The sequence below is a fragment of the Trachypithecus francoisi genome, unplaced genomic scaffold (genome assembly GCF_009764315.1).
Source record: "Trachypithecus francoisi isolate TF-2019V2 unplaced genomic scaffold, Tfra_2.0 Lachesis_group9, whole genome shotgun sequence".
NCBI classification, from domain to species: Eukaryota; Metazoa; Chordata; class Mammalia; order Primates; family Cercopithecidae; genus Trachypithecus; species Trachypithecus francoisi.
In genome coordinates, this window is record NW_022681474.1 from 29,561,524 (window position 1) to 29,588,894 (window position 27,371).

The following is a 27,371-nucleotide window of genomic DNA, read 5'->3' on the forward strand; positions in this document are numbered from 1 at the left end:
CACTAAATGAGATGAATAAAGACCATAAATAGTCTAGTATCAGTTCATATAAAGCCTTAGCAGCAAGTTAAGTCCAGTGTGGAAAAAAATCAGTTTTCAGAGCTTTTTGGATTTCAGAATTGGAGGAAAAGTATTGTGGACTTGTATGATCTGTAATGGTCATTGACCTTGTGACTTTGATATTTAAGGACACCTTAATATATGATTGGCAAGAGTCATATTTTAAGTAATTTTGGATCCTTCAAAGCAAATGATTTTTTTCCCCTCTTAATTTCTCTGAGGTTTCCTTGCTTGTAGAATGGGGATAATAGAGTCAGATATGCAAAGTGGTTGTGAGGTTTAGAAATAATAAATATAAAGTGCCTGGGACAGGCTGGGCGCAGTGCCTCCTGTCTGTAATACCAGCACTTTGGGAGGCTGAGATGGGAGGATCACGAGGTCAAGAGTTCGAGACCAGCCTGACCAACATGGTGAAACCCTGTCTCTACTAAAAATACAAAAATTAGCCAGACGTAGTGGTGCATGCCTGTAATCCCAGCTACTCAGGAGGCTGAGGCAGGAGAACCGCTTGAACCCGGGAGGCAGAGGTTGTGGTGAGCCAAGATCGTGCCACTGCACTCCAGCCTGTGAGACAGAGTGAGACTCTGCCTCAAAAAAAAAAAAAAAAAAAGGAAAGAAAAGAAAAACTACCAAGGACAATATAGACAAACTTAGACAAAACTGGTGGCTGCTGTTGATATTATTAATATTAAAATTAGCTAGAAGATTTAAAGGTTTGCTTCTGTCTTGTGAGATGAGGAATGTGTGGGAACAATATCAGGATAAATATCCTGGGATCACTACCTCTCCAGGTGTGAGTGATGGATGAGCAGTTCCTGAGAAATCATTGTGGGTTTGGTGACCCAATGGCAGTAACCTGTCATCCGGCGGTGGGAGGTGGAGACAAGCTGGTGTGATGAGTGTGCATGTGCACGAGGGACCTCTGCAGGGACATGGGGCCTATATTGGATTCCAGAAGGCTCTTGTAATACTGTTGTCCGTGCATCCAACCACAGAATGTGGTGTACTTCTGTGGAACTCAACACTTTGCATGGTGATGCCTCTCAGAGTTGGTGGTTGACTCTTTGGTCCTGAACCTGATTATGTTCATGTCATTGCTGTTCTTTGGCACCTTGTGCCATTGCAAGTACTTCAGTGTAGACATTACAGGGGGCTGTGCTGAATACTGACTCTCCTGGGTAACAGAGACTCTTTCACTTTAGGGCCTTGCGGCACTGCCCAGTTGAACTTACTGGAATAATAGAAATAGTCAATATCTGAACTGTCCAGTGTGGTCACCACAAGGCACGTGAGCCACTGAGCACTTGAAATGTGGCTAGTGTGACTGGAGAACTGGATTTTTAATTTTCTTTAATTTTAGTTAAATAAATAAGTTCAAATATCTGTAAATATAGATGACCACATGCAATGAGTGGCAGTCTTATTGAAAAGCACAGCCTTAGGACATTCACTGAATACCCTTGTTTATTTCTCACTGTCTTCTTTATTATGCTTATTGTACCCAGAGCAATTGTACCTGCGATAGAGATAGGTTTATTCATCTCACGCAGTTCCTTTTAATTTAATTTAATTTAATTTTTTGAGACAAGGTCTCGCTCTGTCTCCCAGGCTGGAGTGCAGTGGTGTGATAATGTAATAATGGTTTACTGCAGCTCAAACTCCTGGGCTTAAGCGATCCTCCTGCGTCAAGCCTCCTGAGTAGCTGGGATTACAGGCACGCACCACCATGTCTGGCTAATTAAGGTTTTTTTTTTCTTTCTTTCTTTTTTTTTTGTGGAGACAGAGCCTTGCTATGTTGTCCAGGCTGGTGTTGAACTCTTGGCCTCAAGTAATCCTCCCACCTCAGCCTCCCAAAGCACTGGGATTATAGGCATGAGCCACTGAACCTGGCCTCATGTAGATCTTAATAGAGATTTACTAGAACTCAGAAGGTGTTGGTATCTGATCCATTGCTTGTGCCTATGTTGCCAAAATATGATTATAACCATCTCCACACTGTAGCTTACATGTGTATGTATGTTGTTATTGTTCTTAGAAAGAGTGCGGAAAAGATAGAGGAAATTATTAGTGATAGCTCCTCAGAAAGTGAGGAAGATGAAGAGCCACTTGACCATCGTCTGGAAGCAAGTGCAGATTTGCCATCAGAATATTGGCAAATTCAGAAGCTGGTGAAATATTTAAAGGTAAGAAAAGTCTATGGTAGTATGTTTACAACGTTCATTTAAAATACTTTCCCAAAGATGTATATGCTGCTTCCAAGTTTACTTTAAGTTTCTTTCAAATAAGAGTAGTAAGCGTTTCTGTTGTTTTATCTAAGGGTGTGCAGGGCAAGGTCTTATTACCCTGAGGATGCAAGATTCATCCTCATGGAGCAACCAGGCTGCCTGGTACCAACCCCCTCTTCTGGCTGGGGAGTGGGGATGGTAAACAGCTGACACTGTGACTTGCTGCCATTTGATGATTTGTAGTATGGTGTGGAAGAAACAACACGGATTTTTAAAGCTGAACTTTGGTTAAACTCCAGGCTGTTTCACTTACTAGCAACGTAGCTGTTGAAACGTTACAGTTTTGAGCCCTAATTTTCTCAACCCATGGAATAAAATTAATATACCTGTACTACAGGACTAGTATAAAGTGTTTAATAAAACACACTTGAAACATAGCATGGTTTCTGAGACATTGTGGGTGCTTATAGTGTGGATTGGTCCATTTTCATTTCTCTGAAGTCAGATAGCATATATGAGAATACTTTACATAATAATTGGCCCATGTCATGTATTTTAGTACTTGAGTTTGCAGGAGGGCAAGGGGAATGGCTCACCAAAACCCAGATTAATATTCATTTCTGATGTCAGATAGCAAGTATTGATGATATCTAGGCCTTATGTAAAGCTGATGTCCAGAAGTATTTGTGAAAAAGCATTTGACTCAACTCATGTTTTCTTTCTGCTTTTCCATGTCTTTGGTCGAATCAACCAAGGGCATTTGCAAGTGGCTTTGCTTGATTTAATCATTGCACAATGTAAACATTTATCAAAATGCCACATTGTACCCCACAAAAATATACAATTATTCTTTGTCAATTAAAAATAATTTGTATTTTGCCTGGGCGTGGTGGCTCACGCCTGTAATCCCAGCACTTAGGGAGGTCGAGACGGGCAGATCACTTGAGGTCAGGGGTTCAAGACCACCCTGGCCAACATGGTGAAACCCTGTCTCTACTAAAAATACAAAAAAAAAAATTAGCCAGGCGTAGTGTAATCCCAGTTACTCGGGAGGCTGAGGCAGGAGAATCACTTGAACCCAGGAAGTGGAGGTTGCAGTGAGCCGCGATCACGCCATTGCACTCCTGCCTGGGCGACAGTAAGACTGTCTCAAAAAAAAAAGAGATACAGGGATTCATCTCAGTAGAGAATTGTATTAGGTTGTGAGGGAGGGCTGCCATAACAAAATGCCACAGACTGGGTGGCATGAACAGCCAAAATTTATTTTCTTGCAGCCCCGGAGGCTAGAAGTTTGAGACCAAAGTTAGTTTCTTCTGAGGCCTCTCTCCTCAGCTTGTAGATGGCTGCCTTTTCCCTGTGTCCTCCTACTGTCTTTCCTTAGTGTATGCCAGTGTCATCGTCTCCCCTCAGATAGCAGTCCTATTGGAGCAGGGCCTACCCAAGTAATTTTGAAGAGGTTGTCTAGCCTTAATGACCTCAGTAAAAACTCTGTCTCCAAATACAGTCACATTCTGAGGTACTGGGAATTAAGACTTCAATATATGGGCCAGGCACGGTGGCTCATGCCTGTAATTTCAGCATTTTGGGAGACTGAGGCATGCAGATTACCTGAGGTCCGGAGTTCAAGACCAGCCTGGCCAACATGGCAGAACCCCATCTCTACTAAAAATACAAAAATAATTAGCTGGGTGTGGTGGCGCGCCTGTAATCCCAGCTCCTATGGAGGTGAAGGCACGAGAATCGCTTGAACCCAGGAGGTTTCAGTGAGCTGAGATCGTGCCTCTGTACTCCAGCCTGGGTGACAGAGAGCAACTCCATCTAAAAAACAAAAAACTTCCATATATGAATTTTGAGAGGACACAATTTGGCCCATAACAATTGTATATATCCCTGACTTGTATATATTTGTATATATGCCTCATCGGAGTAACCACTGAGTTGATTAGAAATAGGGATTAATTTTTAGAAGGTGCCTCTAATCTGGAATTGAAAATCATATGTAGAAGATAAACATGGCAGGTGCCTGTATGGTGCATTGTGATGAGGATTTCTTCTAGTGGCCTCCATGGGTGACACATGACACATAACTGCATCACATGGCATCAAAAAACAACTGTGCGCTTGGAGTAATTGCCAAGTCTCTGCTAATTGTATCATCTGTTGGCTTTAGAGCCCGGGAAGAATGATCAGTTGAGACCATCTGTGTGGGAAATATTTATTTCAAAGGATGACAAACATGGATAAGCATATTTGAATAAAATGTCAGGTAGTATTGATATCACCCACTGCTCTGGGCATAGAAACTTGATTGGAGAAATTCTTTGTCTCTAATCACTTGAACCCAGGAGGTAGAGGTTGCAGTGAGTCAAGATCATGCCACTGCACTCCAGCTTAGGTGACAGAGTAAGACTCTGTCTCAAAAAAAAAAAAAATATATATACACACACACACACACACACACATATATGTCTGTAGATTTCAGGGGCCATTGAAGAGCTGACCAAATCCCTATCACTCATCTGTTTTCTCTACTACATTTTCCCCACACTCTGAGTTTCATCACTGCAGAAATCCTCCATTCCTTGCTAGTAGAGTTGTAGGTTTCTCACTAACCTTCGCCTCAAGAGATGCCTAGGCTATCTCAAAACTGGCTTGGGAGAATTGCCGAGTATGTAGAAACTGCTGTCCATCCCCAAAGCCGTGTAAAGAGAGAGACATACTGTCAGAAACTACCAGTGGAGAGACGAATTATTATTTTACTTGGAGGCACCTTCAGAAAATTATCTCTCTAGAAAGAAGTTTCATACCTACTAGTGTTGGGAACAGGCCCCCCAGAATCTGGCCATAAACTGGCCCCAAAACTGGCCATAAATGAAATCTCTGCAGCACTGTGACATGTTCATGATGGCCATAATGCCCACGCTAGAAGATTGTGGGTTTACCAGAGTGAGGGCAAGGAACTCCTGGTCCACCCATGGCGGAAAACCGCTTAAAGGTGTTCTTAAACCACGAACAATAGCATGAGCGATCTGTGCCTTAAGGACATGCTCCTGCTGCAGATAACTAGCCAGATCCATCCATTTATTTCAGCCCATCCCTTTATTTCCCATAAGGGATACTTTTAGTTAATCTAATATATATATAGAAACAATGCTAATGACTGGCTTGCTGTTACTAAATACGTGGGTAAATCTCTGTTTGGGGCTCTCAGCTCTGAAGGCTGTGAGACCCCTGATTTCCCACTTTACACCTCTATATTTCTATGTGTGTGTCTTTAATTCCTCTAGCGCTGCTGGGTTAGGGTCTCCCCAACTGAGCTGGTCTCAGCATACTAGAATGGCAGCCTTTTTAGCAATCGTCAAAAATTTGACATTCCTTGATCACTGACAGCCTCTGATTTGACTTTTTGTGTAGTGTGCTGAAGATAAGGAAACCCGGAACCTCATTAGGTTGCACGGAGGACTTAAGCCCTTGGCCAGTCTACTCAATAACACTGACAATAAAGAGAGGTTAGCCTCTGTCACAGGGGCAATATGGAAATGTTCCATCAGCAAAGAGAATGTGACCAAGTAAGAGAAGGTGCTTAATATTCTGAAATGAAGATATGGCTTCTGAAACACCTTCTTGTCATTTAATGCCATTCTAGTAAGGAGCTGATTCTAATGTTAGTCATAGAAGTACATTCTGGATGAAGTTAGCCCAATGAAGGGATTCTTAGAACCAAAAATAATAGAAATTGCCCTCCACCTGGCAATGACTTTTTCTGTGCCTCATCGGCACTAAGAGGCTTGCTGACATGATCTATCTTGCCTATGGGCAGCCATTTGAATTAGAAATATCTTTGATATTTTCTGTGGGAATCTATCAAGGAGGGTGGGTGGATTTCCCATGGAATCTTTAGAGATGGAAGTGATTTTATTCTTTTTCCTTTTCTAAAGATAAACAAGATGAATCAGCTAAATGTCAACTAACCAGTTACTCTTTAAAGAGTGGTCATTTTCAAATATGATTTCATAGGATTTGATTTTAAAGTATTTATAAACTTTATGACCATTTGATTTGATTTTCAAATCCGTCTCTTCATATTTTTGAGAGTTACATTCTCAATAATGGGTATTCTGAGGCAGCTTCTCCTTGACTCCATCTGATTATTTCCTTTAACAAGAAATTCACATCCCGACCATTTAACACAAAATAAGTTGACTTAATAAATAAGGCATGAAGACATGGCTAGATTAAAAGTAACCTCGGCTAATGGAATTTTTATCTTAATTAGAAAGTTAGCTGCATCATGGTACTTAAATACTGCTGAAATTTATTAGAAAGAGAAACTAGTAATTTCTCTTTTCTATATTTCTATAATTTCTATACAGTAGTTTCTACTGTATAGAAACTAGTAATTTCTACTGTATAGAAACATAGTAATATGCCCAACTCAGCCCTCCATCTCATATAAGGTAATATTTTGGCTTTGTAACTCATGATTTGGTAAACTTGTGATTATTTCCATGACACACAGTATTTTTCATCATTTATGCACATCAATTCTAAGTGATGACACTATTCTGTGACCCCAAGTGTTTTCTCTAACACTTATAAAATCTTTCCACCTCCAGGGCCACTTACATCATACTTTCAGGTTCTACTGCACAAGCACCAACTGCTTTTGTAACATTCACAAGAAGGGCTTCGTTGATTCCAACAAGGAGGTTCACAAGTGGTTGAATGCCACCACATTTCCGGACAATGACTCGGTTTTCATGTTCTTGGCAGCATTCTCCCAAGGCCCCAACCACATTCTCAAGTACTTCTTCAGGCTGATCTGTTGAAAGTCCCACCAAGATTTCAATGACTTTGTATTCCGGAAACCTAAGTTCATCATAAGAAAGAGAGAGAATTGTTTTTTGTATAAGGTTGGCTAAAAATTACTAGCTGTTGAGGAGGGAAGCAAATTAGTCCATTTTCACACTGCTGATAAAGACATACCCGAAACTGTGTAATTACAAAAGAAAGAGTTTTAATTCCCTCACAGTTCCACATGGCTGGGAGGCCTCACAATCATGGCCGAAGGCAAGGAGGAGCAAGTCACATCTTACATGGTGGCAGGGTAGAGAGTAGAGAGCTTGTGCAGGGAAACTCTACTTTTTAAAACCATCAAATCTCATGAGACTTACTCACTATCACACGAACAGCATGGGAAAGACCTGTCCCCATGATTCAATTAACTCCCACCGGGTCCCTCCCACAACACGTGGGGATTCAGGATGAGATTTGGGTGGGGACACAGCCAAACCACATGAGGGGGCTTCGGCTAACCACATCTCTTACACACAAATCCTAACACCTCCGTAACTCCTTTTGAATTTGGTTATCGGAACCTTAGTCCCCAGTGTTTCGGACACTAAGGAATACAAGTTGCATATGTGATTACTTTAAGGGAAGAATACTGGTTGGACTTATAAAACCATTTTCTAATGTATTTATGTTTTGGAAACATGCTTTGCTATTCATTAGAATCTTATAAACACTTGCCAGAAATGCCTCCGTGTATTTCTTTTGATCTTTGGATCCTCTCTATTTTTTGTCTTCCCAGATCTGCTTGGCCACCAACTTCCTCTCATGTTCTTTGAACGCATTTCCTCCTCTCTGCTCTCAGTTGGGCTCTGTCATCTTTTACCTGGACTATTGAAATGGGTCCTATTTGGCATCACCTCTAGTCTCCTTCTCCCCTTTCAGTTTGTCCCTGAAAAACATTGAAATTTACTTTCCTAAACTACATATCTGATAATGTTGTTTTCTTGGCCCAAAAAACCTTGAGTGACTTATCAATGCTAAAAACCAAACCAACGGTGGTTTGCTGGTTATTCAAAGCATTTTGTCTTGTGACCCCACTTAACTTCTCTGCTTTCATCTTTTACTTACAAATATCAATTGTCTGGAATTACATTCTTATTTGCCTTGTTTAGTTTATATTTTAGAGACAGGGTCTCAGGCTGTCACCCAGGCTTAAATGCAGTGATGTGGTCATAGCTTACTGCAGCTTCAAACTCATGGGCTCAAGCAATCCTCTCATCTTAGCTTCCTGAGTAGCTGAGACTACATCATCACACCCTCTAATTCTTTACATTTTTTTATGGAGATGGGGGTCTTGCTATGTTGCCCAAGCTGATCTTGAACTCCTGGTCTCAAGCAATCCTTCTGCCTCAGCCTCCCAAAGTACTGAGATTACAGGTGTGAGCCACCACATCCAGCTCCTTATTTATTCCTTTACAGTAAGCACATATTTATTGAGCATCTTTTGTGCTAGCCATGGATTTATAATGGTAACCAAACAAAGCTCCTGCTGTCATGGGGCTTCTATTATATGTGAACATTGACTATACATTCAATAAGTAAGCAAATAAAATGATTTCCATTGTGTTAAAAGCTATGAAGACAAGAAAACAGTGTGATTGAAAGAGCGTGACTGGGTGGGAGGTGGTTACTTTAGCTCAAGCAGTCAGGAAAGTAGACTCAGGGAGGATGATATTTAAACCAAGACCTAAAAAACTGAGAAGGCAGCTTGCGTGAACATCTCAGACAGGAATAGCCAACATGGAGGACCTGAGATGGAATTGGGCTTCACCTGAGAAACCGCCTTCAAATTTTCAAATATTTTCCATATAGAATTTATCATTGTCTCCCTTGTTAGTAATACTATTTTTGTATCACTTGATAGACTGTGTGACAAATCATCTTTTAATCTTTTAGTGACTATTAATTTTTTAATAAATATACAGATGATCCCAACTTATGACAGTTCAACTTACAAATTTTTTACTTGATGATGGTGCAAAAATGATATGCAGTCAGTAAGAACTATACTTCAAGTACCTCTACAACCATTCTTTTTTTCAATTTCAGTACAGTATTCAATAACTTACATGAATTTCCACACTTTATTATAAGATAGGGTTTGTGTTAGATGATTTTGCCCAACGGTAGGCTAATGACATGGTGGCTTGCATCTGTAATCCCAGTACTTTGGGTTGACAGTTTCCAAAGACCCCTTTGGGAGGCAGAGGCAGAAGGGTTGCTTGAGGCCAGGAGTTCAAAAGTAGCCTTGGCAACTTAGCAAGACCCATGTCTCTATAAAAAATTTAAAGAATTAGAGGGTGTGAGGGTGTGCGCCTGTAGTCCCACCTATGCAGGAAGCTAAGTCTGGAGGATTGCTTGAGCCCATGAGTTTGAGGCTGCAGTAATGTTCTGAGCATATTTAAGGTGGGCTAGTCTAAGCTCTGATGTGCAGTAGGTTAGGTATATTAAATGCACTTCTGATTTATGATATTTTCAACTTATGATGGATTTATTGGAATATAACTCAATTGTGAGATGAGGAGTGTCTGCATTGAATTGTATTTATTGTAGATTAGAACTTACTCTTGCAAAGCCTCTGAAAGAACACATTCCTCCATATATCACAGCCTTGAGCCCGACACATCACATCCCCCCATATGCCTCCACTTCCTGGGCCCGACACAAACACATTCCTCCATATATCTCAAAGAAAAACAACACCTGGAGAATCTCCGATAAGGTTACAACCGTTTGTAAAAGCGCAGGAACCAATAAGAAAGCTGCTAAAAGTATAACTTAATACGTTAACCAATTGTAATGCTGTAACCAAGAAGAATTCCCTTGTAACCTTACATATCCTGTTTTCATCAGGCTATAAAAAGCGAGCACACGCATTGTTGGGGCCCTCTTGAATGTTGTAGAACGGAGGGACCAAGTTCGAACTTGCATTAAAGATCCTTGCCGCTTGGCTTTGACTCTGGACTCTGGTGGTCTTCTTCAGGGAATAAACGGTCTGGGCATAACAGTAACTCACGGTCCATAGACATTTTAAATCTCAACATTTCCCTGAAGATTCACTTAGGTGACTGGAAGTTCCCTCTTCTGAATGTTCACCCTTTCGTCTAGGTGAGACAAAACCTGTCATTTTCAATAGAGGTTGAACAGGTATGAAAACCCTATGCTTAATAAATAACGTGTATTTTGCACAATACAGACTTAGTAGTTTCAGATAGAGCTGTAGAGGTTACTAGGTCAAAGCCCATAGGCATTGTAAAACTCTGCATTCCCCTGGCAGATTCCTTTTGGTGGCCAAATGTTTTTTCCTCTGAATATTGTTGTATTTGTCAATCTTTTTGTCCTGGTGACACTGAATTTGCAATATCCTTACGAGGGTCAATGGTTTTGGAAATCCAGTGGTTCATAAATGACGTATATTCTGAACCACATGACTTAGTAGTCTGAGATGGAGCTGTAGCAGTTAGCTCAAGGACAATAGACACTTTAAATCTTCTCATTCCTCTGGTGGGTTCCCTTAGTTGGCTAAAAGTTCTCTCCATTGAATGTTGACACATACGTGCATGCTTTTGTCTTGTTGAGCCACAATCTTTCATTTCCAATAGAGGCTGAACTGGTTTGGAAACTCAATTCTATTTAAAACGTAAATTCTATACGATACAGACTTAGTAGTCCCAGATAGAGCTGCTGAGGTTACCAGGTCATAGACATTTTAAATCTCCGCATTCCCCTGGCAGATTCCTTTATGTGGCTAAAAGTTTTCTCCTCTGAATGTGGTTACATTCATCAAGCATATTGTCTAGGTGACACTTAATTTGGCATTTTCTTTTTCTTTTTTTTTTTTTTTTGAGACGGAGTCTCGCTCTGTTGCCCGGACTGGAGTGCAGTGGCCGGATCTCAGCTCACTGCAAGCTCCGCCTCCCGGGTTTACGCCATTCTCCTGCCTCAGCCTCCCGAGTAGCTGGGACTACAGGCGCCCGCCACCTCACCCGGCTAGTTTTTGTATTTTTAGTAGAGACGGGGTTTCACCGTGTTAGCCAGGATGGTCTCGATCTCCTGACCTCGTGATCCGCCCATCTCGGCCTCCCAAAGTGCTGGGATTACAGGCTTGAGCCACCGCGCCTGGCCTGGCATTTTCTTTAGTAGCTGATTGGCATTGGAAACCCAGTGCTTTATAAATAATGTATGTTTTTGGTTCACACAGACTTAGCAGTCCCAGATGGAGCTGTAGAAGTTACTAGCTCAGGGCCCATAGACATTTTAAATCTTTGCATTCCTCTGGCTAATTCACTTAGGTGGATAAAAGCTTCCTCTAACTCAGTGTTGACACATTTGTGCACCATTTCGTTTGGGCAAGTCAGAATCTTTCATTTCCAACAGGGGCTGAACGGGTTTGGACATCCAATTCTTATTAAAATACATAAATTCTATGCAATACAGCCTTAGTAGTCCCAGATAGAGCTGTAGAAGTTTTGTAGCTCAGGGCCCATAGACATTTTAAATCTCCACATTTCCCTCTAAGATTCACTTAGGTGGCTGCAAGTTCCCTCTTCTGAATGTTGGTTCATGTGTCCACCCTTTCATCTAGGGGAGACAGAATTTCTCATTTCCAATAGAGGCTGAACAGGTTTGGAAACTCAGTGTTTAATAACGTAAATTCTGTACAACACAGATGTAGTAGTCCCAAATAAATCTGTAGAAATTACTAAGTCAAGCCTATAGACATTTTAAATCTCCGCATTCCTCTGGCAGATTCCTTTACATGGATAAAAGTTTTCTCATCTAAAGTTGTTACATTGGAAAACCTTTAGATGTAGGTGACACTGAATTTGCAAATTTCATTGGATGCTGAATTGGTTTTGAAACCCAGTGCCTAATTAATGACATATATTCTGCACCACACAGACTTAGTAGTCCCAGAGGGAGCTGTAGAAGTTACTAGCTCAGAGCCTAAACCTTTCAAATCGTCACATTCCTCTGATGGATTCACTTACTTGGCTCTAGGTTCCCTCTACTGAATTTTGATACGTTCGTGTACTGTTTTGTCTAGGCGAGCAAGAATCTTTCCAATAGAGGCTGAACAGGTTTGGAAACCCAGTTCTTATTAAAAAATGTAAATTCTGTACAATACAGACTTAGTAGTCCCTGACGGAGATGTAGAAGTTTCATAGTTCTGGGTCCATAGATGTTATAAATCACCTCAATCCCCTGCAACATTCACTTAGGTGGCTGGAAGTTTCATCTTCTTAATGTTGGTACAAGTGTCCACCCTTTTGTCTAGATAAGGCAGGACCTGTCATTTCCAGTAGAGGCTAAATGGGTATGAAAACCCTATGCTTAATAAATAACGTGTATTTTGTACAACACAGACAGTAGTTTCAGATAGAGCTGTAGAGGTTACTAGATCAAAGCCCAGAGACATTGTCAAACTCTGCATTGCCCTGGCAGATTCCTTTACGTGGCTAAACGTTTTCTCCTCTGAATGTTGTTACATTCGACAATTTTTGTCTTGGTGACACTGAATCTACAATATTCCTATGAGGGCAAAAGTCTTTGGAAATCCAGTGGTTAATAAATAACGTGTATTTTGAACCACACAGACTTAGTAGTCCCAGATGGAGCTTTAGAAGTTACTAGCTTAGGGACCATAGATGTTTTAAATCTTCGTATTCCTCTGGCGGATTCATTTAGGTGGCTAAAAGTTCTCTCTACTGAATGTTGATACATGATTGCACCCTTTCATCTAGGCGAGCCAGCATCTTTCATTTCCAATAGAGGCTGAACTGGTTTGGAAACCCAATTCTAATAAAGAAATGTAAATTCTGTACAATACATACTTAGTAGTCCCAGGTAGAACTCTAGAGGTTACCAGGTCATAGACATTTTAAATCTCCACATTCCCCTGGCAGGTTCTTTTATGTGGCTAAATGTTTTCTTCTCTGAATGTAATTACATTCATCAATCTTTTTGTCTAGGTGACACTGAATTTTGCCTTTTCTTTAGCAGCTGATTGCCATTGAAACCCAGTGCTTGATAAATAATGTTTATTCTGGACCACACAGACATAGCCGTCCTAGAAGGAGCTGTAGAAGTTACTAGCACAGGGCCCATAGACATTTTAAATCTTCACATTCCTCTAGCGGATTCACTTACGTGGCTGTAGGTTCCCCCTACTGAATGTTGATACATTCGTGCAACCTTTCGTCTAAATGAGCCAGATTCATTCATTTCCAATAGAGGCTGAATGGGTTTGCAAACTCAATTCTTATTAAAAAACGTAAAATCTGCACAATACAGACTTAGTAGTTCCAGATGGAGCTTTAGAAATTTCATAGCTCAGGGTCCATAGACATTTTAAAACGCCACATTCCCCTGGAAGATTCACTTAGGTGACTGGAAGTTCCCTCTTCTGAATGTTGCTATATGTGTCCACTCTTTCGTCTAGTTGAGACAGAATCTGTCATTTCCAATAGAGGCTGACTGCGGATGGACACCCAATGCTTAATAAATAATGCATATTTTGTACAATACAGACTTAGTAGTCGCAGATAGTGCTGTAGAGAATGCTAGCTGAATGCCCACAGACATTTTAAATCTCCACATTCCCCTGGCAGATTCTTTTAGATGGTTAAATGTTTTCTCCTCTGAATGTTGGTACATTCGTCAGTCTTTTTGTTCAGGTGACACTGAATTTGGAATTTCCTTTAGCGGCTGATTGGCATTGGAAACTCAGTGTTTAATAAGTAATGTATATTCTGTTCCACACAGACTTAGCAGTCCCAGATGGAGCTGTAGAAGTTTCTAGCTTAAAGCCCAAAGACATTTTAAATCTCCGAGCTTTCCTGGCAGGTTCCTTTAATTGGCTCAAATTCTCATCTGAACGTTGTAACATTCATCCGTATTTTGGTCTAGGTGACACTGAATCTGTAATACTCTTTCAAGGGCCAATGGCTTTGGAAAACAAGTGCTTCATAAATAACATATATTCTGGACCACACAGACTTAGTAGTCCCAGATTGAGCTGTAGAAGTCACTAGCCCAGGGCCTACAGACATTTTAAATCTTCGCATTCCACTGGCGGATTTACTTAGGTGGCTAAAGTTTCCTCTACTGAATGTTGATATATTCCTACACCATTTCCAAAAGAGACTCAACTGGTTTGGAAACCCAGTTCTCATTAAAAAATGTAAATTCTGTTCAATACAGACTTAGTAGTCCCAGATGGAGCTGTAGAAATTTAGTAGCTTAGGGTCCATAAACATAAAACTTCTCACTCCCCTGGAAGAATCACTTAGGTGACTGGAAGTTCCCTCTTCTGCATGTTTGTACGTGTGTCCACCCTTTCATCTAGGTGAGAAAGAACCTGTCATTTCCAATGGAGGCTCAACGGGTTTGAAAACCCTATGCTTAATAAATAACGTGTATTTTGTACAATACAGACTTAGTAGTCTCAGATAGAGCTGTAGAGGTTACCAGCTCAAAGTCCAAAGACATTTTAAATCTCTGCATTCCCCTGGCAGATTCCTTTACGCACTTAAAAGTTTTCTCCTCTGAGTGTTGTTACATTTGTCAATCTTTTTGTCTAGGTGATACTGAATTTTGAATTTTCTTTAGCAGCTGATTGGCATTGGAAACCCAGTTCTCTTTTTTTTTTTTTTTTTTTTTGACACGGAGTCTCGCTCTGTCACCCAGGCTGGAGTGCAGTGCCGGATCTCAGCTCACTGCAAGCTCTGCTTCCCAGGTTCACGCCGTTCTCCTGCCTCAGCCTCCCGAGTAGCTGGGACTACAGGCGCCCGCCACCACGCCAAGCTAATTTTTGTATTTTTAGTAGAGACGGGGTTTCACCGTGTTAGCCAGGATGGTCTCCATCTCCTGACCTCATGATCCGCCCGCCTCAGCCTCCCAAAGTGCTGGGATTACAGGCGTGAGCCACCGCGCCTGGCCGAAGATAGTGTTTTTCACAACCAAAGATGATTCCACGTTCCAATCATGTTTTTTCTCTCCTCTTTTTCTGAAGGCGTGTGGAACTTTCTGTCTGCATCAGTTTGGGATATAAGTTAAGAATATTGTACCTTGAAGTGACCCATCTCACTATCCCCATGCAGTGTTCTGTCCCAGAACTCTTCACAAGCTTTTTTTCCCCTGTGGGCCCATGTGGGGAAAAGAGAGATCAGCCTGTTACTGTGTCTGTATAGAAAAAAGTAGATATAAGAGACTCCATTTGCTTCTGTATTTGAGATGCTGTTAATCTGTGACCCTACCCCCAACCTTGTCCTTGCAAGAGACATGTGCTGTGGTGACTCAAGGTTTAATGGATTTTGGGCTGTGCAGGATGTGCTTTGTTAAACAAGTGCCTAAAGGCTGCTTGCTGGTAAAGGTCATCACCATTCTCTTAATCTCAAGTAAGAGAAAAGCATTTGTCTCCTCCCTGTCCCTGGGCAATGGAACATCTCCGTGTAAAACCCGATTGTATGCTTTGTTTACTGAGCAAGGAGAAAACTGCCTTTAGGAATAAGGTGGGACTTGCTGGAGCAATGCTGCTAAAAGGTTTATGGAGAGTTTGCATATGCATCTCAAGGCACAGCATTTTCCTTTAAACTTATTCATGTCACAGGGATTTTTGTTCATATGTCTTACTGCTGATTTCCTCCCTACAATGATCCTATTGTCCAGCCACTCCCTTATCTTTTTTTATGGTAAAGATAATTATCAATAAATACTAAGGGAACTCAGAGATCGTGCTGGCGTGGGTCCTCTGTAAGCTGAGCGCTGGTCCCCTGAGCCCCACTTTTCTTTCTCTATGCTTTGTCTCTGTGTCTTATTTCTTTTCTCAAGTCTCTCGTTCCACCTAACGAGAAGCACCCACAGGTGTGGAGGGGCAGGCCACCCCTTCAGGCCCAGTGTGGAGAGGAGCCCCCGATAGTCTTTCACCAGGCAAGTGACCAACTAAAGAATTACTACAATCATGTGTGAGTGTTCTCAAGGTTCCCAAACACAGAAAGGGGAAAGGTGCAGGTAACACAGCTTCATTAATGGCAGTAACATCTCAGCTCAGCAGGAAACATACTGTGTGCTATGAGAACAGGTTACAATGAATATTGAGGCAGAAAAAGTCACGTGAATCAGATATTAGCCCCCAAATGCTCTTGCTCAAATGTTCAATGTCCTGCCTGCACATGTGGCAATGCCAGACTTGCAGAAAGCACATGTGGTGAGAGACAAAGCCTGCTGCCTGGCTGTGAGCTTCAGTGCCCAGTGAGACGCAGCAAGTTTCCATCTCTTCTTTCTACACTCCTGCTTTTATTGCCCATTTTCATATACGTTTTATTCCATTTTTCAATGTTGTATTCCATTGGTCTTTCAGACTAATGATGAAACAACACAACACAATTTTAATTTCCAAGTCTTTACAATATTTTAAAAGGGAAGTCACTCTCTTTTAATTTTCAGACTTTTCATGGGTATTTTAATTTGTTTGCTTTTCTTTACAATACAATTTCTTTTTTTTTTTTTTTTTTTTGAGACGGAGTCTCGCTCTGTCACCCAGGCTGGAGTGCTGTGGCCGGATCTCAGCTCACTGCAAGCTCCGCCTCCCAGGTTCACGCCATTCTCCTGCCTCAGCCTCCTGAGTAGCTGGGACTACAGGCGCTGCCACCTCGCCCGGCTAGTTTTTTGTAGTTTTTAGTAGAGACGGGGTTTCACCGTGTTAGCCAGGATGGTCTCCATCTCCTGACCTCGTGATCCGCCCGTCTCGGCCTCCCAAAGTGCTGGGATTACAGGCTTGAACCACCGCGCCCGGCCTACAATACAATTTCTATATCTTCAACACAGATGGAATCTATATCGGAGTTAAAATCGACTTATTTTCTTTTCTTTATTTTCTTAACTTTTATTTTAATCTCAGGGGTACACGTGCAGGCTGTGCAGGGTTGTTGCACAGGTAAATGGCTGTCAGCGGGGCGGGTTGCTGTGCAGATTATTTCATCACCCAGGTGTTAAGCCTGGTGTCCAGTAGTTATTGTTCCTGATCCTCTCTCTCCTCCCACCTTTCACCCTCCGACAGGCCCCAGTGTGTGTTGTGTCCCTTTATGTGTCCATGTGTTCTCCTCATTTAGCTCCCACTTACAAGTGAGAACAGGCCGTATTTGGTTTTCTGTTCCTGAATTCCTTTGCTAAGGATAATGGTCTCCACCTCCATCCACGCCCTTGCAAAGGTACATATACTCCATGGAATACTATGCAACCATAAATCAACTTATTAATTAAAGTACCTTTGATGTCTTAACAATGCTTATCCTGCCTAATCATGTAATGTCTTTTTTTTTTTTTTTTTTGAGGCGGAGTCTCGCTCTGTCGCCCGGACTGGAGTGCAGTGGCCGGATCTCAGCTCACTGCAAGCTCCGTCTCCCAGGTTTACGCCATTCTCCTGCCTCAGCCTCCTGAGTAGCTGGGACTACAGGCGCCCGCCACCTCGCCCGGCTAGTTTTTTTTTTGTATTTTTAGTAGAGACGGGGTTTCACCGTGTTAGCCAGGATGGTCTCGATCTCCTGACCTCGTGATCCGCCCGTCTCGGCCTCCCAAAGTGCTGGGATTACAGGCTTGAGCCACCGCGCCCGGCCAATCATGTAATGTCTTGATTTTCATTGATACAAATCTATTTTTATGTTTTTAAGAAATATTTTGCACCAATTCCATACTAATTGAATCATTTAAAATAATTTTGTTTAAAATTTTGGCATTGTCTCTTTTCTATCTATGAACATGAACACAAGACATTCTCATTAATTCAGTTAACGTAATTTATTGTGTTAATGAATTTCCTAATGTGACGACTCTCACTTGCGTTTCTGGCATAAAGGGATTTCCTAATGACCTAATATTTTAATGGGTTGGCACAATGGTTTTTAGCATTCAAAAATTTTATTTTCATATTAATATGCTCTAATTATCTATATTGGCATAGTCTATATGACATCAAACAAGTAAAGTTATCACATTTTTTTCATTTTTAAAATAGAACAGTTTTATTCTACTAGTTCCATAAAAACAATGTAAACACAAGCGTTCTGTACATCTTGCTGGTGAATTCACGCAATGCTTAGTTCCCTGATCCTTTGACCTCCTTGTCTTCTCCAGTTATTTTCTGTTTGGACCACTGGCCTCAGGAGTGGAGTGGGTTTAGGCTTAGGAGAGAGCAATGTGGCTTTTGGTATGACCCGTTTTATTGCTTGCCCTCTCAGCACACTCCCATTACTCCTAACACAAAGTTTGAGATTTAAGCCCTTAAACCTGTAGGTTTCACCATCAGCTTTTTCTTTTCTTTCTTTTCTTCCTTCCTTTCTTCTTTCCTTCCTTCCTTCTTTCTTTTTTTCTTTTTTCTTTTTGCCTAAGCATTACTAGGGACGTGAATGGGAGACTGGTATAGAAAGTGATGAGGAGCCGAAGGCAACAAATTGCTTTAAACACAAGATGAAAATGCTCTGTTCCATCCACACAAAGCATCACCTGACACTGGTGTGAGGCAGCTCACTTAGCTGTGGAGGAGTCCTTGGAATTCGATCTCAGAAAGATAGTTCCAGCTTTAAGACAGTAAAACCTTTTGGCAATGGGCCAATTGCCTTAAAGAAAGAAAGAAAAAAAAAGAGTTCTACTTTAAAGACCTTGCAAGTGGAGAATTGTCCTACAAAGATTCTTGGAAATGTTAACAGAGGTAACTGACATGGGTAACTGGGGGCCAACCAGGAACTACTGTCAACAGCCCAATCTCAGCAAAACCAGGACAGCCAGTTAATAGTTCCTTCAGTTCTCTGATGGTCGCAAATGTGATTTTATTTTATTTAGCCTTGTGGAGGTTCTGCAGCAAATATAATTTTAAAGGAATTGGGAGCCAGAAAGATAAATGCAACTCCTTCAACTATGTGACAGGGCAGACTGGTTAATCTGGGTTCCCAGAGTGTGGAGCAAGTGCTCTGCATCAGAGAACAGCCCAGGGGGAGCTTGCATGATGCTGAACCCCACAGGAAAGAATTACTTCAATCACCTACTCCTGACTACTACAAGGAGGAAGTCTCAGTGTCTCAGTTTGGATCTATGCTCAGATTTATTTTCTTCTTTTCTTTCTTTCTTTCTTTCTTTTCTTTCTTTCTTTTCTTTCTCTCTCTCTCTCTCTCTCTTTCTTTCTCTTTCTTTCTTCTTTCTTTCTTTCTTTCTTTCTTTCTTTCTCTTTCTTTCTTTCTTTTCCTTCCTTCTTTCCTTCCTTCCTTCCTTCCTTCCTTCCTTCCTTCCTTCCTTCCTTCCTTCCTTCCTTTCTTCTTTTTCTTTGGAGACAGAGTTCCCCTCTGTCACCCAGGCTGGAGTGCAGTGGTGCAATCTTGGCTCACTGCAACTTCCACCTCCTGGGTTCAAGAAATTCTCCTGCCTCAGCCTCCCCAGCAGCTGGGACTACAAGCATGTGCCACCATGCCTGATTAATTTTTGTACTTATAGTATAGATGGGGCTTCATCATGTTGGCCAGGCTGGTCTCAAACTCCTGGCCTCAAGTAATCCACCTGCCTCAACCTCCTGAAGTGCTAAGATTACAGACATAAGCCACCGCACCCGGCCTCTGTGCTTTAATTTCTACTCTTAGCTAATCTCTCTAACACACATGCCCTTCATTAGGTAAAACTGGCTCGGTAGACTAATTACACCTGCCCGTGTAATACAAGCCCCTCCCTGGCTTGTATTATCTCATTGTTGCCTTCCATTTGTGACAAGTGCTATGAATTTTCTTTTTGAGGAAGTGATACAAAATTTTCTTTTCTTGAACAGGATTTTTAACTCAAAATAATGAGACAGTGTAAACATTTTGACAATTCTGGAATGTCTGAAAGTTTGAGATAAAGGTTGTCTAAGAAAAGCTAAGATGGCCTTAGCTGTTTTATGTGTGGTATCTGGAATATGGGCATCAGGAACCAAGTGATGCCACTGCTACTCAGCAGAGTTTTCATATTTTACCTAAACAAATGACACTGACATACTTTAATAAAACTTCAGAAAAACCATCTGGAATCAGCCCCATCCTGTCCAGATTGGAAGGTGTTTGGGGATCAATGAAACATACCAGAAATACTTTCCTTCCCCCAAAACAAATGCAGTGAATGTCAAAGTATTGATACTAATTTAGATTGTGAATACATATTAAGTTTTGCTTCATTGATTGTAGCACTGGCAGCTGTTTTGCAGAACACTGCATATTAAACTGTAGGCAGCGGACAACAAATATCAGCGGAAGGGGATATTTAAAAGCCAGTTAAATTAATCACTGCTTTTTAGGAACCTGAGCCAAGATTAACGCCCTGGAACTTTTACAGACAGACCCTTGCCAAAAATCTCCCGGAAGGAACATTTGCAGACTATTTTGTCTTGAGATGTTAACCCATCTGTGATATCTTCCTGACAATACAAGTCCTATAATGAATAGCATTCACAAAATTTATGAAGCAAAAAATTAAAATTGTTCAAAAGCCTGAATTTTACTGGCAAAGTTTATCCATGAGAACATAGCAATTAGCCCCCTACCCCTCCAAAAGAAATCCTACAACCCTAAAACCAATCCAAATTGTGTAATTTAGAAGAAATAGGTTTTCAGTGCCTACGACTGAAGAGTTCATTAAGGTTTTGCAGCTGGAGGTTTAAAAAAATCCCACTTTGCAAAACTATCTGACAATCAAGGGCACAGAGAATAAAGTAATGCCGATTCTCAGTGGCGCAAACAGCTTGTGGATTGCATAGGCCACCACAAAGGTACTTGTACCTGCTGCCATTTTTGACTGTACCAGGGACTCTTTAAATCCGGGTTTCAGCGGGACTGCAGACATGTCCACACCACTTGACACGACCATGTAAAATATGCCCAAGGAGATTAATGAGCTTCCAGTGTACAACGACACGCCAACAGTGCCATATTCTTGAAAAATCTTCTTCAGTTGCTGTGACTTGCTTTGCTTTTTCTCCTCTGTGCAGCTGACCCTACTGCCTGTTGTCTCCGTGGCCTGGCTGAGGTCACGGCTGCTGGCGGAGCAGCCGGGCATCTGGCCTGGGGGGGAACAGGACCAGGGTCAGGGGCGGCGGGGCGCAGGGGGTGGCCGCGCCCAGGAGCCAGGTGGCACAAGGCCAGACCCGGGCGCCCACCCTGCCTGCCAGGCCCTGCCCCGCCAGCAACACGGCCATGGCGCGCAGCTAGGCGCTGCCCGTATCACTTTTATATATGCTTCCTAAAAACTACTGGGAAGATTGGTTACTTTGTAACTTTTAAATCGTTTAAGCGGTATTGGTGTATTAATTAGTTCATGAGTAAAATTTTCTTTTGGACAATAAAAACTTGGTGCTCTCTTGTGTGGAAAACAAATCTTTATAAATGTTCTGTTTCTTCTATGAATATTATTTAATTTAGCATGTCTATCTCTATGGGGTAAATGATCTTAAAATACATTTCCTAGACTATATATGAGCCACAGTTTAATGGTAATTTGCATTGAATCACACTATTTTGTCCCTATTTTTCATTTTAATATTTGCCTTTAAGTTCTTCTCTGCACCGTAACCTGTTGACATCTCCTTCTCAAGGTCTTTGTGTGGTCCCACCTATTTACAATTCACTAATAGTTTGGCTCAGGAATTTGGGGGTTAACTGAAAATCAGATTTTCAGCAGAGGCAGATCTCAGAAAAGTGCGGAATCCGGTAAGACACATGTGCTTTGCTGTCAGTCTCTCATGTCTCAGACTCAGCATGTCCTGTTCTCTCCATGTGAACCCCTGTCTGCCTCCAGGGATCATGGAAAAACAGAGCCTCTCCCATGTTCATGTCTTTGAAGATGCTTGGTAGAAAGTTGTCATTTTTCTGGTAACTGGAAACTAAGACAAAGTTATTAAAAAATAACTTTAAGTCATCAAATATGTACTGTCCTTGTAGCCACAGGTAAGATGACAGTTGCAGTTCTCTGGGGGAGTAAAGTCACAGGATCACAGGCCCATATCTCAGACCTCTATGCACTCATTAGCTGTTGTGAACATAAACCTGAGCCCATTGTCCTGGCAGCAGAAAGAAATCAGGCGGGTAGTTTATATTTCAATCTGTGAGCAGAGTCTATTGTCTCTGGATCAATAGACAGAATAAGTGCTCTTTCCTGTAAAAAAAAATTCTGGGTCACGAACTGACCAGGCCCAAATCCGTTCAGGAAAGAGGAAATAATTACTGAATCATGAGCTTTATTTGTGTGGGAGTAGTGGCTATCCAAGACCATAAGCCAATCCATAACTGTCCCTAATTGTATGTAATTCTCACTGATGTCATTGTTTATGATGCCACAAAATTTGTTTTCTGAAGTTTCTCTAGTATAATTTGAAAATTAATCTGATAGCTGCTCTATCTTTTCTACAGGAGTTGAAACATTTCTAGGATTAGTAGAGGTAGTTCTTAAATACCTCCATCGCTGTAATAATGTGTAAGATGTAGCTGATTGATTGATTTTATTTTATTCAGAAACAGCAAATATATATAAGCTTTATACATACTTTGTGTATATTTTGTATTTAATGGAGACGGATTTAGTGGTGACAGAAAACAGGCGGTATTTGCAAATTATGATTAGACTATTTTTATTTGATTATTTTTCAAACTTTTGTGGGTGCACAGTAGGTGTATATATTTATAAGATTCATGAGACGTTTTGATGATGTGCAATGTGAAATAAGCACATCGTGGAGAATGGGGTATCCACTCCCTCAAGCCTTTATCCTTTGAGTTACAAACAATTCAGTCACACTCTTTAAGTCTTTTTAAGATGTACGATTAAGTTATTGTTGACTATAGTCACCCAGATGCGCTATCAAATAGTAAGTCCTATTTATTTTTCTGAGCTTTTTCTTTTCTTTTTTTTTTTTTTTAACCCATTAACCATGCCCACCTCCCAAGCTCTCCACTGCCGTTCCCAGTCTCTGGTAACCATCCTTCTGTGCTCTCTGTTCATGAGTTCAGTTGTTTTGATTTTTAGATCCCACAAATAAGTGAGAACATGTGATGTTTGTCTTTCTGTGCCTGGCTTATTTCACTTATTTCCAGTTCCAACCATGTTGTTACAAATGACAGGTTATTATTCTTTTTAAGGCTGAATAGTAGTCTTTTGTTTAAGTACCACATTTTTTTATCCATTCATCTGCTGATGGACCTTAGGTTGCTTTTAAAATCTTAGCTATTGTAAACGGTCCTACAACATAGGAGTGATATACTGGTTTCCTGTCTTTTAGATGTATACCAAGCAGTGGGATTGCTGATTCATATGATAGCTCAATTTTTTGTTTTTTGAGGAACCTCCAAACTGTTCTCCACAGTGATTGTACTAAACTACATTCCTGCCAACAGTGTCCAGGGGTTCCCTGTCCTCCACATCCTCGCCAGCATTTGTTACTGCTTGTCTTTTTAGCCAGGGTGGGCAGCTAATATTCCCGGTTTTGAATCTTTTTAAGCCAATGCTACTCTTTCAAGTGACTCACCAAATTCAGTAAACCTTAACCAAGGTTATGGCTTCATTGAGGTTGCACGTGGAATCTCCAAAGAGGTGCAGACCAGTCCTCACAAGATCCAGAATCACCCCAAAGACAGCTCAAGGAAAGGAAAGTTTTGCTACCTGCAAATAGGATACAACTCACATTGGTTCAGCCATATCCTCCAGGGTGTCAGCTTCTCAGCTGACCGTCTACACACAAAGGCCCTAAATCCCCTTGTGCCCCACAGACAGAAAAAGACGAGAAATAAAAAGATGGGAACAATAGACACTGAGGCCTACTTGGAAAAGGGTGGGGGCGGAGAATGGTGAGGGTTAAAGAAACTGCCTATGCTCACTCCCTGGGTGGTGAAATCATTTGCACACCAAACCCCAGTGACATACAATTCACCCGCGTAGCAAAACAGCACATGCACACACTGAACCTGAAATAAACGTGTGTGTGTGGTGTGTGTGTGTGTGTATATATATATATCCATTGGAGGGAAAAGGATGGGTAACAAATGGTCCCCCAAAAGATAAAAATCACACAAATATCCAACCAAAGTGACTAATTCCCCACCAGGAATCAAACCCAAGCTATGGCAGTGGAAGTCTGGAATTTTAACCAGACTGCGAGGTGGAGTGGCCAGCACTGCAAATTCTGCAGGAGAGTCACAGCAGGCACTTGGAGCATACGACAACTTTAAACTTTGCTTTAGGCCAGATTTTCATTTTTTAATTTTGTCAAAATAATTTCTTTTTTTTTTTTTTTTTGAGACAGAGGCTTGCTCAGTCGCTGAGGCTGGAGTGCAGTGGCGCGATCCCGGCTCACTGCAAGCTCCGCCTCCCGGGTTCACGCCATTCTCCTGCCTCAGCCTCCCAAGCAGCTGGGACTACAAGCGCTCACCGCCACGCGCGGCTAATTTTTTTGCATTTTTAGTAGAGACAGGGTTTCACCGTGTTAGCCAGGATGGTCTCGATCTCCTGACCTTGTGATCCGCCCGTCTCGGCCTCCCAAAGTGCTGGAATTACAGGCTTGAGCCACCGCGCCCGGCCTTGTCAAAAGAATTTCTAAGGCTAGTCATGAAACCACCATGAGTCTTTATTTTAAGTTAATCTTTCCATAAATACAAATGAGGCAATTGTTTAGAATAAGAGACCTCTTTTTCTAAATTTAGGAGTCTTTCTGACATGAAGGATCGGTTTTCTAACAACTAATGATTAGAATTTCCACTGGCGAACTTATTTCAGTCGTGACTCGGTCCAACAAACCTGTTCATGAAAAGTCCACAAGGCAATTTTACAGGTTTAGAAAAACTTTAACCATACAAGCCAAAGGTATTCCTGGAGACAGCATAAATGAGGCAGCCCCAGTGACCCTCAAAAACTTTACTCGCCGAAATAGGCTTAAGATGGCAAGAGCTCTTGTTGCCACACATGGTTAAGGATGGTGTTTTTGCACACAGTACCTCAAGTAACCCACAAATTAGTGGGGGACTGCCAATCACGGATGCCTTAATCTGTGATACTAGGGAGGCCCTCCTGAACGCATACTTTTCCAGGACTAACTAGGCAACAAGAGTTGATATGAAAAAAGCCCATAGGGATAGGACTTCTTAAGACAAACTCTTCTGAGAGTGTGACACATTTGGAACAAAAAATGTGCTTCCTAAATTCTTACATGTCTGAGGTCCCCAGCCAGTTTTAGACTGGCCACTGGATGTGAACCAAATATCACACTTCTCACATGGTGGAGACCAAGAATGCTCCCACTTGGTTAAAAGCCAAGCTCTCAAGGACATGAAACAAGGTCAGAGGGGAGCTTCATGAGGTTTTATTTGGGGAACAAATAGTAAAGTTTGCCCGAATAGACACCAGTCTGATTGGAGCCATAAATCTGACCCGTCTTCAGAGAGGTGGCTCGAAATCGGGTTTCTAGGGGTTCTGAGCCCCTGTTCTATTCTGAGGTGCTCTTCTTTATGACAGCACAACCCAGAAAGACAGAGAGTGAGAGACTATTTCTAGGAGTAAAAGGGATCAAACAACGTGATTATTCATGCCAAAGACTGCACAAGAGTCACTACATGTACGTCTAGTCACGCAAATCTTTTTCTTCCACTAATCAAGATTTTATGGAGAAAGAAAAGACAACAATTTTCACCATCTGCTCAAACGGATTCCACACAGAGGCCAGCCGCCTGGCTGGTAAGAATTTCGTACTCTTCTGCCAGCTGCTCTGGTCCTGGGTTCCTTTGGCTGCAGCTTCTGGAAGAGCAGGCTTTGGTATTCTGCTCACAGCCACAAATGATAGAGGACAAGGGAACACTTCCCCTTTGCGGTCTAAAGTTTCACTGAAAAATCGACTGGCCAAATGCAGATGAATAGGAGAAATGGCATACAGGGTTACTGATGCGCACAAGGGAGAACCACAAAGTGATGACTCCAACCTCCAGTAGTGCTTAGCAGCGTAGCTACCATCTAGAGGCCATGGAAACAATGGGGACTCAAAGTGATGACTCCGACCTCCAATAGTCCTTAGCAGCGTAGCTACCACCTAGAGGCCATGAACAATGGGGACTCAGAGCATGGCCAGAAACAAGCTATGGCAAAATCAGGTTCTAGTGGCAAGGCAGGCTATAAGAGAGAAGAGAAGGCCTGGCTTGCAAATGAGGTCTTGTTATATAGATGATACTTAACAGCCAGCAGCCCTCAGAGAGGGTAGATGGTAGAGGTTCCTTTAAAAGTGAGATGAACTATTTGTATTTACTTCACTGCACTAGCCAATAGTATCCCCATCTGTTCTCAGAAGCTCAGGCAGGTAGCAGCTAGACGGGACTGCAATGAAACACCAATGAACTGTACTGGGTCCCACAGTCTTTTGAAATCTCTATTTTCCCTAAAACATTCAGGCAACACTCTCTGACCTCTCCTTTGGTGGGAGACTGACTTCTCCCAACCACGAAGGGAGGAAATGGTCCTGGTGCTGGAAGTCCAGTGTGCAGCTGCATCTTCCGGCTGGACCAGAAGATCAACACTGGGTGGGAGCCCAGGGTTTTAAAATTGCTGATCGGGAGAAACAGTGTCGCTGAGTCTGTCAATCAGAGTGTTTTACACATAGAGGGAGCCAGCCAAAATATGACTAGAAGTAAACCGAAACACACACACGTTAATGTGTGTGTATGTGTGTGTGTGTATATATATATATATATATATAATTGTGCTTAAAGTTCTGGGGTACATGTGCAGAACGTGCAGATTTCTTACGTGGTTATACACGTGCCATGGTGGTTTGCTGCACCCATCAACCCACCGTCTACATTAGGTATTTCTCCTAATGCTATCCCTCCTCTAGCCCCAAAATCCCCGACAGGCCCTGGTGTGTGATGTTCCCCTCCCTGTGTCCCTGTGTTCTCATTGTTCAACTCCCACTTGTGAGTGAGAGCATGCGGTGTTTGGTTTTCTGTTCTTGTAGTAGTTTGCTGAGAGTGACGGTTTCCAGCTTCATTCATGTCCCTGCAAAGGACATGAACTCATCCTTTTTCATGGCTGCATAGTTAAAAATATACACATATGCACATTATTCCTCAAGGATAATGTGTATATTTTTTACTATATAAAGTAATATATACCATATGTAAATATATAGTAAATATATAAGTAAATAAGAAATAAAATAGATGTTCACACATAAGCTATGTGATGCTGTCT

The 27,371-nt window shown here is 41.7% G+C and overlaps 1 pseudogene; it reads right to left on the reverse strand.

The window, feature by feature from the left end:
• Window positions 1–20,788: 20,788 nt before the first annotated feature.
• LOC117082292 lies at window positions 20,789–21,348 on the reverse strand (annotated as a pseudogene).
• Window positions 21,349–27,371: the final 6,023 nt, after the last annotated feature.